The sequence below is a fragment of the Mastomys coucha genome, unplaced genomic scaffold, assembly GCF_008632895.1.
Source record: "Mastomys coucha isolate ucsf_1 unplaced genomic scaffold, UCSF_Mcou_1 pScaffold9, whole genome shotgun sequence".
Lineage (NCBI taxonomy): Eukaryota > Metazoa > Chordata > Mammalia > Rodentia > Muridae > Mastomys > Mastomys coucha.
In genome coordinates this window covers 32,418,213-32,423,681 of record NW_022196915.1, presented here as the reverse complement: position 1 = coordinate 32,423,681, position 5,469 = coordinate 32,418,213, and the positions used below count along the sequence as shown (strand labels likewise).

The following is a 5,469-nucleotide window of genomic DNA, read 5'->3' as shown; positions in this document are numbered from 1 at the left end:
CATATTCAACAATAAACAGGCAACTATACCCAGAGAGAGAGAGAGAGAGAGAGAGAGAGAGAGAGAGAGAGAGAGAGAGAGAGGGAGGGAGGGAGGGAGAGGGAAAGAAAGAAAGAGAGAGAGAATAAGAGGTTTTGTGTTGTATTTAAGAGATAATGAGCACATGCACACTTGTGTGCACACACATACCACACACACACACACACACACACACACACACACACACACACACAGTCCATGTTCTCAACTTCAGAACCCAAAGATGCATCACCTTGCTTGGCAAAAAGCCTTACTAGAATCAGAAGCAATGGAAAGACAGAAACATATGCCAGAGACAACTTTGAAGACATGACGTTGCTGGCTTTGAAGATAAAGACTGGGCCTTCAAGCCAAGAACTACAGGCAGCCTCTAGCAGCTGTGGCTGTCTCCTCAGGCTTTGGTCAGGAGCAGCTCTGCCTACTTTAGACTTCTAGTCTCGGGATTATGAGAGAGTAACTGGTGTGTGGTGGTTTGTTACAGCAAACCATGGGGATACACTCTTTTGAGAACCTGCGGAGTCATCCAGGAGTTTATTCTCAGTCAGCGGTGCAGTCTGAGTAAGGTAGACCTGACCTCACCCCACATTTCCTTGGCAAAATACCACCCGAGCTCTCAGCTTGAGCTATCATTTAAGTTACTAATACTCGAGACCCAAACAACACACGTTGTTTTCCTCTCCTTTCTTCTTTTCTACGAATGTCCAGGAGGCAAGAATGTCCCCAGCATCCCAGGGGATATCACAGATATGTGGGAGAGAACTCTTGATCCATCTGAAGTTGAAGCTCCAATGCATTTCTATCTTCAGGATCCCAATAAGAAATTAGCAGTTCTTGGTCTTTTGCTCTAAATTTTAATTCAGTCCTTAAATTCACCCTGTTGTTGATGGGACACACTGAAAATATCCTCAAAAGTCTGTCATAGGACTAATAAGAATCCGGCCCATCCACCTGAGGGTCTAGGCTCCTTTTCCAGCCAGGTTGTTATTAGAAAGAAATTGTTTTTTCAGGGCTCAGAAAAGTATTTAATCGGTGATACACACTCAGCACACATCCCTGTCAAGTGGGTCAGTTGTTTCTTCTCAAAAAACAAGCACATCCTGGGTCTGAAAAAAACGCAGGCTTCCTGACAGGAGCCCTTATGCTGTGTGTCATATTTGTACTTAACGCTCTTGACAACAGGAATCAGAAAACATTCAAAAGATTGTAGCGAAATGGTTTCCAAACTTCGTGTTAGCTCTGATGTCATTTATTTTAATTCTTAAACCAGAGCTATCAACAAGAAGGGGGTACATGACAAGATTTTTCCAATTTCTCTTATTATTTTTCTGGTCATCTTTTGGCAGCGGGACTCAGCAATAGTCAGACAACACAAATGGAAACAATGACCGAGCTAAAGCAAAAGAAAAAAGATTACATCAGCATGTCTGACCTGCCCCACAATCCACCCCACTGGAGATATCGGTTTTTTGACAGGCCCCTTCAACTCTGAAATTGTGTCTCTCCATCCCTCCTCCACAAAGCGTCCCTGTTTACTATTAAACACTTCATTCACCTGCCACGGACATTATTTAACGTATTCATCATGTTTTCAAGTTGAAGTTGGCACCAGAGGAGATGTTCCCCACTTACACCGTGACGTGCAGTACTCCACTGGGAATGCGCATGTCTGAAAAGGTGGCATCTGTATGCTTCCTTCCCCGCCTCCCTGCTACCTCCAGCCCTTGTGCACCGCTAGGCTGAGTTCCCATCCTCATTGCCTCTGTTTACTGCTCTTTATCATTTTTTTTTCCTTCCCAATTCGGAAGCCATCTTGTTTTGCCAACTCTCTCACACTGAAAGGGCCAGCCCATATACTGCGTCTATTTAAAACTCTTCTGTACCGGGGCTACCCACAGAAACCGCTCTTCAAGCTTGGGGTGCGCCTTTCCCAGAGTCCAGCTAGAACCCAGTTACAGCTTCCTTGGATGCCTTACCACTTAATTCTGACATTATTTCAGTTTTCCATGCATGCTCCTGAGCTTCCAACTCTATTGCACATATCTCAGACAACAGAGGCTATTCTTTCTTTAGTCTCACGCCACAGCACTCAGATCTGTACCTTATAATTAAGAAGTTCTCATTCAGTTTGTGGTGGTTTGAATATGCCTCTGCCCCTGGAAAGTGGCACTATTAGGAGGTATGGCCTTACTGGAGAAAGTATGTCTCTGTGTAAGCAGGCTTTGAGGGCTCCTGGTTCACTCTGCCAGTTCAGAAGGGATGGTTTCTCCTGGTTGCCTTTGGATCAAGATATAGAACTCTTGGCTCTTCTAGCACCAACTCCGCCTGCATGCTGCCATGTTTCCCACCATGGTGATAATGAACTGAACCTTTGAAACTATAAGCCAGCCCCGATGAAATGTTTTCTCTTTATAAGACTTACCTTGGTCATGATGTCTCTTCACAGCAATGGAAATCCTAAGACACAGTTATTTTTTTTCATATTCATATGAACAATGTCATATTCATAATGACCAAATAACCAACTATAAGATGTGAAAGGCGCCCATGAAAAAAAATCAACTTTCCAATATAATCAAAGCAGTGAAAATAATTCTTTTTAAACTTTTTATTGATTCTTTGTGAGTTTCACAGCCCATATCCCAATCTCTCTCATCTCCCCGTCCCCTCATATCTGCCCTTTGCCCTTGCAATCTCCTCCCCAAAGGAAAAAAAAAAAACACACACACACAAAGAAGCAAGTGAAAACATATCTCATTGTGGAAGCTGTAGTGTGTCACATTGTATCCTCAGTATATCCCTCCGTCCACATGTCTTCACTTGCAAATGTTCATTGCAATGAATCATTGGTCTGGTTCAAGGTTTGGTTTCTGTGACATTATCAATATTGGATCTTCACTGGGACTCCTCCTGGTTATTCTGTTGTTGCCCTGTGTTGTGGAGATTCTGCAGCTTTGGATCAACCGAACTGGCCCTTGCACAAGTCCTAACCGTTTGCAGATGATATGGATTTATGTGCCAATTCAGAGGCCTAGATCTGGGTCTAGTTGGTAGCTGAGCTAGCCAGTGCTCTGGCTCTGTCTTACCCACAGCATCAGGGCAAGCTCCCCAGCCCTGCTCTGGCTAGGCCACCCAATGCAGCCATGGGCAGGAGGCAGGTTCAGATCTCTTGCTCTCATGCCCTCAGGGCCAGCTCAACCCCATCCACAACCCCACAAATCGCCAACCCAGCTCCACTGTGCTGCCCATTCCAAGCACACGGTCTCCTCTCCCAAGTGCTGGAGCCTGTAAGGGGCTGGGACAGCTCCCTGCTCTCACACCCTCAGGGTCAGCTCTCCGGGCTCAGCCGAGGTGCAGGGCCTTCTCTCCTGAGGGCTGTTATCAGTGAAAGGTGAGACCAGCTCTCCAGAACACCACTTCCAGTGAGGGGTGGGGCCAGTTCTGCATAGCCTCTGGACATCAACTCCATCCACGACCGCTGCCCTGATCAGCGTGAGTCCCATGTTCTGTAGTGGCAATAGGAGCTACACACATTGACATGGACCCCTGCATAGCCACAGACTCAGACAGCTCAGGCTGGGACCTCACCATGGCCCCAGATGGTGGGACTAGCCCCTCTCAACAGGCCACTCTCACTTTCTACCCTTGAGTCTCCAGTCCCATCTCTCTTCATAATATTCAAACTGCTCCACTTCTCTGTCTCTCCCATCTGTCCACCACGTAGCACTCAAAAGTATCTCCCACTGGAGGCTGGCCATACAGCTTGCGGGCCCCTGGGTGACATCCTCTGGCAAGCGGCTGTCTATGGCCTTCCTTTGTCCTGCACTGGAGTGCAGATCTGTGGGTGGTGTGGAGGTCTACAGGTAGTAGCTCTGTCGGTCTTCCTGCATGGTGGTAGGTGGGGCTCTGTGTGCCTACGCCCTCACTGTGCCTTGCGGCAGAGGGCAGATCTGTGGGCATTTTTCCCCACCCTCACCTCTGTGTGTCTTCCTCCTCTTGCATTGCAGCACCTGGATTTGATTTGGTTTGGTTTGATTTTTTTATGTGTCCTAGGCATAGACAGTTTTAGCTACCGAGCCAGGCATCAAGCTAGAATGAAGAAAGGGCCATCTGCTCTGCCCCTGACTGATACAAAGACAACACCAACAGGGTGTCTCTTTGCCCATCCCTAGGGGACCATGCCATTATTACGTATCCTCCACATTTATTTATTAAAATATGTGGCGATTCATGATTCCTGAGTGACGAAGTTAAAATGACGCTTGTGACCTAAACTCTGAAAAACCCATTCCCTACTTTCGGCAGCGGCAGCCACCTCCGTAACTCACCAAGATGACCAACACAAAAGGAAAGAGAAGGGGCGCTCATTTTATGTTCTCTAGGCCTTTTAGGAAACATGGAGTTGTTCCTTTGGCCACATACATGTGAATCTACAAGAAGGGTGATATTGTAGACATCAAGGGAATGGGCACTGTTCAAAAACGATGCCCCACAGTGTTAGCACTGCAAAACGGGAAGAGTCTACATTGTCACCCAGCATACAGGGAGCATCACCGTAAACAATAAAGTTAAGGGTAAGATTCTGGCCAAGAGGATCAGTGTGAGGATTGAGCTATCAAGCACTGGAAAAACAGAGGCAGCTTCCGGAATCAGGTGGAGGAGAACGAAGAGAAGAAAAAGGAAACCAACGAGAAGGGCACCTGGGTTCAGCTTGCGCCACACAGAGAAGCACATTTTGTGAGGACTAACAGGAAACAGCCTGAGCTGCTGGAGCCCATTGCATCAGAATCCATGGCCTAATGTTCAAAAAATGAAATAAAGGACCCAGACCGGGGGAGGGGGGTGGACAAAACAAAACAAAACACACCTGATCCTTACTTAGTAAGTCGGAATGTGTGTTCTCATCTCATATTTACTCTTTGTTAACATTATGGGACAGTTTGTTGACAAATCGTAACTATGAATGTTCTAGACAGGCTAAAAGCGTGAGACCCGCTATGCATGTTTTTATAATTGCAATTGACACAAAATGTTACAGATTTAATGGCATGGCTTAGAAGAACATGATTTGCAAACTTAAGAACTGTATAAATGAGCAAGGCAGACAACCAGAAATAACACTGTAAGTGCTATTAGGAACTGCACACTGAGGGACAGCATGGTTCCTGGGATTTAATCAAGCTGTGTCTATGAAACATGACTGTTGAATTCCTTCAAGGCCAAGGAAATGGATGCCCTTTCTCTACTTGGTAGGTAAAGGGCTACCTGCCATTTCTACCATAACCTTCAAGTTTCCAGAATTTAACAGATATTTTAACTAATGAAAGTCAGATTAAGCTCTGAGTGATCATGAAAATTATTAAACTAGTTTTTATTTCAATAAATATTAAAATGGGTTACATCTTTTAAACTGTGTGCCTAAAGACAGAAGCT

The 5,469-nt window shown here is 45.7% G+C and overlaps 1 pseudogene; it reads right to left on the bottom strand.

Annotated features, from left to right (window-relative positions):
* Nucleotides 1-4,076: 4,076 nt before the first annotated feature.
* LOC116085497 lies at nt 4,077-4,212 on the bottom strand (annotated as a pseudogene).
* Nucleotides 4,213-5,469: the final 1,257 nt, after the last annotated feature.